This window comes from Palaemon carinicauda, chromosome 28 (genome assembly GCF_036898095.1).
Source record: "Palaemon carinicauda isolate YSFRI2023 chromosome 28, ASM3689809v2, whole genome shotgun sequence".
NCBI lineage: Eukaryota > Metazoa > Arthropoda > Malacostraca > Decapoda > Palaemonidae > Palaemon > Palaemon carinicauda.
This window is the reverse complement of record NC_090752.1, coordinates 85,429,404-85,441,300: the sequence shown is the minus strand read 5'-3', so window position 1 is coordinate 85,441,300 and position 11,897 is coordinate 85,429,404.

The following is an 11,897-nucleotide window of genomic DNA, read 5'->3' as shown; positions in this document are numbered from 1 at the left end:
CAACAGTTATTCCAGAATTTTTACCGTTTTAAAAACGGATATATTGACGTAAAATAGTGATGTACGGTCATAAATCCGTAAAAAAGTAATAACAAAGTAAGGTAAAATAACGGTCACCTGTATTTTACTGAAATACTGTTGAGAACAGTATATTTATACGGAGAATTCTCGATGAAAATTACGGGTTTTTTTAAATGTGTAACTTTTTGATTACAGACAAAATCTGCTTGATTACAGAAGGGAAAATATACCATTAATTCAAAATTACAAAATAAAATGAAAAATGTCAAAGATTCCCGAGTAACAAGAAAATACCCAAATGACATTACCGAAACTAGAAAATAACCAGTGACATTAATGACACTTTACAAGACAAAGTTCAGCGTTGCTAGTCTAGTATACAGGAGACATAGAACAACAATAACAACATTTTGATTACACATACAGTACTTACAGTTGGACACAGAAAGTCCCGGTACACCTCATGCAGGGGATATGCACCCTGCCACATCCTTACTGCGCGGCGAGTTCCTTCATTAAGCCTCACAGTTTAAAAAAAATAATAATGATAATTGAAAATTTTCTGTAAAAATATACGGTTCTCAGCCGTATTTCAGTGAAATACAGGCGACCGTAATTTTACCCTACTTTGTTATTATCTTTAGGCGTTGGTGACCATAATATCACTCCTTTCCGTCAATATATCCGTTTTTAAAACAGTAAATGTCTGGCTTCATTTATGCCAGGATTTTTACCCTTTTTTTATGGCAAATATTTGGCAGTGCATCACCTCTGCCATCTTTCCTACTCTATCTGTTTGGTTACTCACCGTGAAGTAAGGGTGTTACAGGATGAAATTCCTCAGAGCGACGTGTGCCAGGGTATTCTTGTGTCCAACTGTACATTCATAATCATCATCATCATCTCCTCCTACGTCTCATACTTACTCAAAATATAATCATCTTAGTTACCGTTTGAGAACTTTTCCTTCCTCTTGTCACAACACTGAGTTGTTACTCAATAATTATGTCAACAACGAAGTTAATGACATTGCTGACGTTATGAGAAACTCATAACAAACATATCTTCAGTTGTTTTATGATGAAATGACTGCATTATGTATTACTATTATTATTAGAAGCTAAGCTACAACCTTTGTTGGAAATGCAAGATGCTATAATCCCAAGGGCTCCAACACAGAAAAAAAAGCCCAGTACGGAAATGAAACAAGGAAATGAATACAGTCAAATAAAGCATTTTAAGAACAGTAACATTAAATCAGATCTTTCATATATAAACTATAAAAAACTGAGAAAAACAAGAGAAAAATAAACAAGTGGTAAAATAAAAGGTTTCATTTGATTATTTGTTATTTGATAAGAAGAACGGCGATAGAGGCGGCTGGTTGAAGCATGTTTATTTATCGGTATTTGTTTTCATTTATTTCCATTTTTACCTGGTTTCATCATCTCCTCCTCCTACGCATATGGACGCAAAGGGCCTCGGTTAGATTTCGCCAGTTGTCTCTATCTTGAGCTTCAATTCAATACCTCTCCATTCATCATCATCTACTTGGCGCTTTATAGTCCTCAGCCATGTAGGTCTGGGTCTTGCATCCCTTCTAGTGCCTTGTGGAGCCCAGTTGATCGTTTGGTGAACTAATCTCTCTTGGGGAGTGCGAAGAGCATGTCTTATATGACGGGTTACTTTGCAGGTTTTTTAGACTTGCAGATTTGTTTCAGTTATTGTTGCTTATATTGAATGATGGTACTAGTAATATAATCAGGCAATTTCACTGTATATGATTAAAATAAAACAATTATCACACTATAGTACAGTCATAAGGAGGAGCAGTATTGCTCTTTTTCTAGAACAGGCGAGAAAAAAACTAATTGAAAGGTCTGTAAGTAAAGTAGGATTTAATCGCAGAAAAAGAAGTGCTAGACCTAATTCGTAAAAAGGGAAAGGGTATGTGTCTGGGAAAACAGAAGCAGGGAGAAATTTCCTCTTATATAAGGTTTAAAGGCCGCTCATGGATGGCAGAGACAAGGGGCAGTGACGTTGCCCTATCATACAGGACAATGCCCGAGAGACTGACCATATACACATATGATCAGCGCCCAAGCCCCCTCTCCACCCAAGGTAGGACCAAGGGAGCCCAGGCAATGGCTGCTGATGACTTAAAACCCCCATCCTGAGCTCACAAGGATGGTGAGGTTGTAGTGATCAAAGGAATTAATGAGTTTGAGTGGGACTCTAACCCCAGTCTGGCGTTCAACAGTCAGGGACGTTACCGCACCGACCACCACAACCTTATTAGCAGTAAAAGAAAAGTAGTCATTGAATTGTCTTCGCAAGAGCATTACAAGTATTCTTCCAGAATGCATTAGAAAAAGGAGTAAAAATGTCGCCTAAACATTGTATCGTCATTCCACTGTGTATAAACACAGAGACGTGTGCTGTCCTTGTTCTGCTCACTGTCCAATGAAAAATGCTCTATTGAATTTTCTTCCGAGTTTATAAGTGAAGTGGTCGGTTGTCCGAGTCAGTTAATTAGATAAAAAAAAAGGGTTATTTTTCATCAAATACGGTTAGATAAAATCATTTTGTCAAATTTGTTCAAGTTATGGACCTCTGCATTTGATTCTAATAAGCAAAGTAGAGTCTATTTATGTAGTAACCGCATTACCTAGAAATAGATTGCAACCAAAATTTCATTACTAAATTTAATCTCGAAACAGCCACAGCTCCACAATTTTACGGTTTTTGTTAAAAGTGGCAGATGTTTTCCATATCGCGTGACTTACTAACACAAATAAAACGCAAACGTGTGTGTATATATATATAACGGATTTTGAGCGAAGCGAAAAATCTATTTTTGGGTGAGATAGCCATGGCGTCCTGATGGAAGGTTCCTTTTTGGTAGCTTCCTTGGGTATAAGACTACTAAGATATTCCCAGAGAATTTAACCACAGGTTATCACAGAATTCTAACTTCTGGAGCGAGTATCTCAAAGGTTTCCCTTTAAGACATCGTAATTTCAACAGGGGACGCATGTCTAAACGCGCCACATAGCTATCTTCACCCCGAACAGAGTTAATGCTTCGGTGTGTAAGAGTAGAGAATAGCTGGGAGCCGTTCCACAGCTAATCTCACTCGTGGCTACTACTGATACTCGAGACGTAAACAAACGGACGCCATTGCTCTAATGACGTCACGCCCGTCTTCATCCTGAAGCCAGTTGCTGCCCATCACCATGATACAGTAGCACAGGGTGGGAACAAAACTGGACGAAGTAGTAGGGAGGGTCCATCAGGACGCCATGGCTATCTCACCCAAAAATAGATTTTTCGCTTCGCTCAAAATCCGTTTTTTGGGCTCAAGCCATGGCGTCCTGATGGAAGAGTACCAGAGAATCAATGTATCGTGGTAGATTTTCCCCCAGTATTAAGTGCCTAGGCATTGACAAAACAGCAAAGTAATCTTAGATAAAGAACCATAGGGACGAAGTATCCTGCCCCCCTTGGCAGTGAAGTTCCCATGGGCTATGCCGACGTCAAAGTGGTATTGAAGGGCTATTCATCCTGAGAGAAGAACTTGAAGAACTTAGAGATGAAGCGGAATGTTTGGTATTTGTATAGGAACATTCTGAAATTAGACCAGTGGTGGTTGGACACTGTGTAGAGTTCATCTCTTGGTTATCAGAAGTAAGTATTCGTGTAGGAACCTTACTTAGTCAGGGTGAATATAATTTAGGATTAAACATCTTAAATTCTTCATAACCATAAGAAAGGAGGAATAAATAAAACTATGACAGGTATGTATTTCATAGTAAGTAGGAGCTGATAGAGACGCACAAGTAATAAAATAGAAATTTTATTTCACAATGCAGAAATTAAATAATTTACAGCAAAAGTAAGTTCATTTACAGTAATAATAATGTACATAGAAATAAAGGCTTGCTATTGAATCTGAAAAGGAATTTCAGGGTATTAGTAGGTACTCGTTCTCGAGGAACGCAAGTCTTTAAATAAAACACATCATGCTCAAGGCATGCGGCACTTGTGTGACACTATGACATTTCACCTGGGATAAGAACAGTTATAAAAGCACTAAGTGTTTTTCGACATCACTATGAATCGCTCGAGGGTCAACATAGGCACCCGAAGAGTTAGAGTCCCAAGTAACTCACTGTTCTACGCAGAGTTAGGTGCAGGTTTCATAACACTACCTGCGGCTACCACAAAATGTTTGACTTCGTGCACTTGTTTCGCATAGTGTTTAAAGAAAACTCGCGAGGACTTCCAGCCCGTGAAGTTTTTAAGGCTTTCAAAGTCCATGCTCTGAAAGAAATTCAGAGAAGATGCCACTTTTCTAGGATCATGACCAGCGGGTGTACTGTTCGGATCCGCTCTGCGAATGAAGTAGGTGATTTTCGCTCTTAATTGTTTCAGTGACAGGTCGCTGCCCGATGTTTCTCCTTTGAAGAGTTGGCCTCCACCAAAGTTCGAAGATCTGCGAAGATAGACCTTGAGGCTCTCTACTGGACATAGAGAGACATCCTCCTTCAGGGGGCATATTCTCCAAGGGCCCCATCTTTTGGTGGGTAATTCATTTTTAGCGAGAAACGTCGGATCAGGGGAGAGGGTCACTTCTCCTGAATCGGTAAACAGGATGTGTCCTTCTTCTCTTGATAATGCCACTATTTCGCTGACTCGAGCTCCCGAAGCGAGAGCAAATAAAAATATAACTTTCTGAGTCAGATCCTTGAGGGGGCATGAATCGTTGACCAAGTTGGAGGCGAAATGGAGTACCTTGTCTAGTGACCAGGAGATCGGTTTCGGTGGGGGTGCTGGACGTAGGCGAGCACATGCTTTTGGTAGTTTGTTGAAGATGTCGTTGGACAGATCAATTTGGAAAGCATATAGAATTGGTCTAGTCAAGGCCGATTTGCAGGTTGAAATCGTATTGGCTGCTAATCCTTGTCCATGAAGGTGAATAAAGAAGGACATACAGAAATCAATCGTGATTTCTTTAGGATTTTTTGTCTTGACGAAGGAGACCCATTTCCTCCAGGATGATTCATATTGCCGTCTCGTGGATTCGGTCTTGTATTCCTCTAGGAAGTCTAGACTTTTCTTCGAGATCCCAAACCTCTTCTTTGCGGCAAGGGAGAGAAAATCATGAGATGAAGGTCCTTGATTTTCGATGATGAAGCGAAGACAGTCGACTTCTGTACTTGTTGAGAGAGAACTGGGCCCGGGAGAGGGATCAGCTTGGGCTGCAGCTCCAGGACCAGGGGGTACCAGTTGCTCCGGGGCCACTTGGGAGCCACTAGGGCCGCTGTCCCTTTGAAGGTTCTCAGTTTGGAGAGGACTTTCAACAGAAGGTTGGTGGGAGGGAACAGATAGATCTTGGACCATCTGTTCCAGTCCAGTGACATGGCATCCACTGCTTCTGCTTTGGGGTCCTCGTACGGGGCTACGTACAGAGGAAGTTGATTGTTGTCGCTCGTTGCGAAGAGATCTATCTGAAGTTCTGGGACTTGGAGAGAGATGAAGGAGAACGATCTTGCGTCTAGAGACCATTCTGACTCTATCGGGTTTGTCCGAGATAGAGCATCCGCTGTCACGTTGCGGAATCCTTGTAGGTGAACTGCAGACAGGTGCCACTTCTTCTTCTCTGCCAGACGGAAGATTGGGAGAAGCACCTGATTTATCTGGGGCGATCTTGAGCCTTGGCGATTGAGACAACGAACTACCACCGAGTTGTCTAGGGTTAGACGGATGTGGATCGAGGGCGGCGGGGATAACTTCTTCAGTGTTAGAAGGACCGCCATGGCCTCCAAGATGTTTATGTGGAACGTCTTGAATAGTGGAGACCAGGTACCTTGAACCTGTTTTTGGTGGGAGTGACCTCCCCAACCTTCCAGTGAGGCATCCGTGTGGATGTTGAGTGATGGAGGAGGGTGTTGGAGAGGAATGGACCTTTTCAGGGCCTTTTCTTCCGACCACGGCTTTAGGAGGCGTCGCAGTCTGTTTGGAAGCCGTCTCTTGAGGTCTCTTCGAGCGATGGATGCCGAGCGTCTCCATACTCCCGCGGCATCCTTTAGCTGTGCACGAAGCACTGGGTTTGTCACTGAGGCGAATTGTAGAGAGCCTAGAACTCGTTCCTGCTGTCGTCTTGAAATGCGTTTGGATTTCAGTAGTCGCTTGACAGACCCTGCTATTTCCTTCCTTTTCTTCTGGGGGATGGAAAGGCGGTGTGACTGAAGATTCCAGTGGATTCCCAACCACTGAAACTTCTGAGCTGGAGAGAGGCGAGATTTTTTCTCGTTGATCTTGAATCCCAGGTGTTCTAGGTACTGGGTAACTTCGTTGCAAGACTTTGCACACTCTTCGGGCGATGGAGCCCAGACTAGCCAGTCGTCGAGGTAGGCCATCACCTGGACGTTTCTTAGGCGGAGTTGTTGTACTATGGCATCCGCCAGTTTTGTGAAGATCCGAGGGGCCACGTTGAGGCCGAAGGGCATGGCCCGGAAGGCGTAGCTTTTCCTTTGGAGTCGAAATCCTAGGTAGGAGGAAGCGTGATGGTTCATTGGAACGTGCCAGTAGGCATCCGCCAGGTCTATAGAGACCGTATAGGAACCTTGAGGCAGAAGGGTCCTTATTTGTTGAAGCGTCAGCATCTTGAATTTGTTGTTCGCTATGAACTTGTTGAGGGGGGATAAGTCCAGAATGACTCTGAGTTTGTCTGAGTCCTTCTTGGGAACGCAAAACAGTCTCCCTTGGAACCTGGTGGACTTTACCTTCCTTATCACCTTCTTGTCCAAGAGGTCTAGAACATATTCTTCCAGAAGGGGGGTTGATTGTTGGAAGAATTGCTGGAAGATTGGGGGTGGTTGAGTCCAACTCCAGCCTAGACCCTTCTTGACGATGCTGTGTGCCCAGGGATCGAAGGTCCAACGATCCTGGAATTGGCGGAGTCTTCCTCCCACCGGAAGCACTTCATTGCTTCTGGTGTCCCGAGGACTTGCTGCCTCGGCCGCTAGCTCCCTTTCCTCCTCTACCTCTGGAGGGACGGCGAGATGCGTCTCTGCTTGCACCCCTGAATGAGCCTCTACCTTTGGCATGAAAGGTAGTTGATTGTTGCTCAAAGGCAGGGGTGAAGACCGGTGACTGTGACAACACCGGTTGGGGGACCAATTGAAAGGTCTGTTGTGGTTGGGCAACCACTTGGGAGGTAGCGGGTCCCGGAAACTGACGTCTTTGCTGACGTTGCTGGGGTTTTGACTTTTGGGGTTTCCTCTTAGGCTGAGGTCCGTCGTCCTGAGAGGGTTTCCTTTTCCTGGACATGCCCCACTTGTGGAGAAGGTTCCTATTCTCCGTGGCGGCTCTGTCAGTGATTTCCTTCACAAGGTCAGAAGGAAAAAGGTGCTTTCCCCAGATGTTGGAGGAAATCAGCCTCCGGGGTTCGTGTTTCACGGTGGCGCCGGCGAACACGAATTCACGACAGGCTCTTCGAGCCTTTATGAAGTGGTACAAGTCCTTCATTACAGTCAGTAAGTGGGATTTGGAGAGTACCATGTAGTGGTCTGGTACTCTAGTGTCACAGGCCATAACTTCAAGTTGGACTTGATGAGAAAGAGATGCCGCAAGCCTCTCCTTCGTGTCTTGTTCCCGACGAAGGAGGTGATCGTTGAGCTTAGGGAGGTCTTCATTAAACTGACGTCCGGCGACGTCAGGATCGAGCTTTCCCACGACGAAAGTATGTTGGACATCTTTCCAGTGTCGAGCGTCAGGGGGGGTCACGATGGAGAAGGGTCTGCACTCCTCCAGTGCAGGGCAGGGTTTCCCTTCGTCCGCCGCTTTAAGGCATGCAGCTAAGGCCTTTTCCAAGAATGGAAGAACCGCAGTTTCAGGTGCAACGTAAGTAGGGTGCTTCTTGCTCAATGCCGGAAGCTTAGAGCAGGTAAAGCCTCTACTCTTGAATGCGGAGGCTAGCATAGCCTGGGCCTTTGCGAGATCGAACACTATCTCTTCCTTAGGTTCGGTCTCTTCCTTCGAGGCAGGTTCGGAACGAAGCCGGACGTAACAGTCCGGGTAGGCCTCAAAGCTTGGGAAGAACTCCACATCTTCCAAAGGGACCGTGCCGATCTTATCACTGACAAAGATCCTGCCGGTCGCAATAACCATATGCTCTGCATACCTCCACGGGTTGGCATGAGAGCAAGCGGGGAGATCCTTGACCGAAATCTTCTTCGGCTCTCTGGATCCTATCATCGACCTGATGGACTCCTGGTTCTCCTTCAGCCTGTCGTCCATGACGGCTCTAATCAGTCGGATCAATTCTTGAGTGGAAGAAGAAGGATCCGGAGTCGAGGAGGTAGACGGAATAGACATTTCCGTCGGTGTAGGAGTAGGAGGGGGGATGGACGGGGGAGCGACCTCTTGCTCCGACTCGGTGTATTCCACCTTGTCTTCGTCATCTTCGGCTCCTTGAGCCATAAGCGTTTTCTCCGTGTCTTCCGAGACATCCGAAATCTGTTCGTCATCTTCGGAATCCAAACGACACTCGTGCATGGACTGAGCCATGACTACATCAGGTTCCACCGTAATTTGGAGAGTGGGGATCACGTCTTTGGGTACCACTGAGTCAGGGGAGGCCTTAGGGAACAATAGTGACCTCAGTTCTTCGGTGGCCAGGTACGGTCCGGTAGCATTTTTCTGGAAGCCACGCACCCACTTGCGCAGCTTTTCACGAGAAATGTCTCTAATCTCCGCTGAGGGAGGATTATGGAAGGCCTCAACTAGGTGAGCCTGACAGACCGTACAATCCAGTGGATTCCAAAACTTCAAATCCCCTTTCTTGTCTGCACAAGGGGCGTGAGTCCTGCAAGCCGTATGCCCGTAAAACTGCGGGCGTTTCACAGCGCAGAAGGCGAAATCACACTTCATCTGCTCCTCCTGTGGAAGAAAGAGAAAATGAGTATGGGGGAGTCATAAGAATGGCTCTTAAACTAAGTTAATATTAATTATTAATTTTAACTTAATGAAGGTGTGATGCATAGAGAATGAAAATAGTAAAGGAGAACATGCTCCATGCATCTCGCCCGGCCGGTTACCATAAGCTTAGTCCCTGGATAATCCGAGTGACCGAGGGCACCGGATATAATTCCTTAGAACTCCAAGTATTTTGGAATTCCATGGAAAATCCAAGGACAAGGTTGGGACCGAATTCATTCGGTTCCCAGTTAAGGGCCAGAAGGCCTCATTTAAAAAGGTAACTGCTTCTGGCAACCAGCCGTGCTAAGATGCACATAGCATGCTGGAATTAGAAGAATGCAAAGAGACAGCATGATCACTAATAGAGCAGTACTAGGTACTGACCTTAATAGCGGAAACAGCTTATCTGTTTGCGATATAGGACTATCATTGTCTATGATAGCTACAGGAAGGGGGTGCAAGTATTCTTGACGCCTCCGGGGCATCCGGCAAGCCGCCGGCATGCCGGAGCTCGCTCCAGCATAGATTCAGGCATTAGGACAGACAATGTTCAAAGTCAGTCAAATACCAGGATGGCGGCCACCGGCACAACGGCGGCACGCCGGCAGGGAGTGGCGGCTCCGGCAGTCGGAGGATGCCAGATTGGTGACTGGGATAAGGATGGTTAAGGCTGTATCGGGTTGCCGGCAGTATCTGCCGGCACTCCGGCGGCCGACCGCAAGCGGACGACAAGCTAGGAGGAGGAGAGCCGCCGGTAGTAGCCGGCGGCAGCCGGCGGTCCCTCGGTACACGGGGGGCTGGCGGCAAGGTTAGGAAGAGTCACCAAGTAGGAGGCAGGTATTGCCGACAGTAGAGGCGGCAAGAGACCGGCACCCGGATAGTGAGAGAGACCGGGGGGGAGGGGGGAAGGGATGTAGGAAGTACCATCAGGATTCCAGGCATCCCTTCCCCTCCCTGAGAGGGTGTACCCATGATAGAGGCAGGCTCTAACATCCATAAGCAGGGGTCACTAGGGACCGGGAGCAAGGTAGCCCAAGGGAGGGCTAGGGAACACCCACAAGGGGGGGGGGGACTCCCATATGCAGAACTAAACTAGTAACTAACCTTATAGGACACTATGAAGGTATATGTACCAGAGCGGACTGCACAAGGAAGCTCGGGTAGCCCTACTATTCCACCCTAAGGAGGAGTTGTAGGACAGGGGACAGATGGGTATAAACTAACCTAAGCATAGGCTAGGCTAAACAAGAGATAGGTGGGGAGGGAGAAGAGAGAAGTCTTCCCAGGGAGGGTTTCTGTACCAGAGCGGCCACTAAGGAAAAGGGAGGACACTCCCTAACCTAAGATCAGGCCGATCAGCTAAAACGGTGCAAGAGTACAGTTTCAGCATGGAACAGAGACACCTTCCTAACCTAACCTAGAGCAGGGCTAAGAGTCCTGAACTAGGAGAGGAAGAAGACATATCGCTATCGCAGGAAAGTCATAGACTATCCTAGCCATAGAGGTAGGGCTAGCCTAACCTCACTCTCGGACGCAACCCTAAAGGGGGTTCATTCCTTTAGGGAGGACAGAGAGGCGATATATACTCTATTAGACAATTAATCCCTTTACTCAGAAAAGGAATCAAGGCTAAATAGAGGGAATGCCAAGGCAGGGGATGAAGGAAGCATATAGGGGTCCTATCATTAGGTTAGGCTAGAAAGAGTCACTGACTAGCCTATCCCCTATATGGTCCCTGAAGGCGAAAACATTTGCATCACTGTCAAAAGTATTGTAAAATAATGCCACTATCTTCATAACTTAGTCTAGGATCACTAATGAATCATGCATGAACACTTGTATGTAGGCTCCTGGCCTGGGGGCTATAGTAGCCGACTGGTATGAGGTCAATCGATGACCGATAAAAAGCGTCTAAACACGATATAAAAGTTCCTAGCTATGAAGACTAAATAAACTAATGTAATCGATTAGTATATAAGGCCGGAAACGTTGTTGTGGCTAACTAAATAAGACATGCATAACAACAACGACGCCATAAAATGGCGGGTCCGGTAGAGGCACAGCTCTGTCACAAAACAGCAATTATCTCGAAAAGTAATATTTACTTTACGTCCAGAGCTTAATTAAACAATACTGGAACCTTGTACTCAACTTTCCAGAAGAAGGCGAGGCTGAAGGTAACGACATAGCGAAGATGCAAAACGATAAAGTTAACACAGGGAAAATCCGTCTAAGTAGGGCAGCTACTAAACAAAGGATGAAGACGGGCGTGACGTCATTAGAGCAATGGCGTCCGTTTGTTTACGTCTCGAGTATCAGTAGTAGCCACGAGTGAGATTAGCTGTGGAACGGCTCCCAGCTATTCTCTACTCTTACACACCGAAGCATTAACTCTGTTCGGGGTGAAGATAGCTATGTGGCGCGTTTAGACATGCGTCCCCTGTTGAAATTACGATGTCTTAAAGGGAAACCTTTGAGATACTCGCTCCAGAAGTTAGAATTCTGTGATAACCTGTGGTTAAATTCTCTGGGAATATCTTAGTAGTCTTATACCCAAGGAAGCTACCAAAAAGGAACCTTCCATCAGGACGCCATGGCTTGAGCCCAAAAATATATATATATATATATATATATATATATATATATATATATATATATATATATATATATATATATATATATATATATATATATATACTAGCTCTTTATTATATAGGGGACATAAATACCATTTCTGTGGTATCTTTTCACCTTGTGGTTCAATTTCTTTAACTGTCATATTACCCCCAATATTTTAACTCCCAATAAACAACTTAATTTATGAAATTCCAAAACTGTTACTCAGTAGTTTTGTTCAACTGATTCATAATGACTTAAATTGATGAATATGT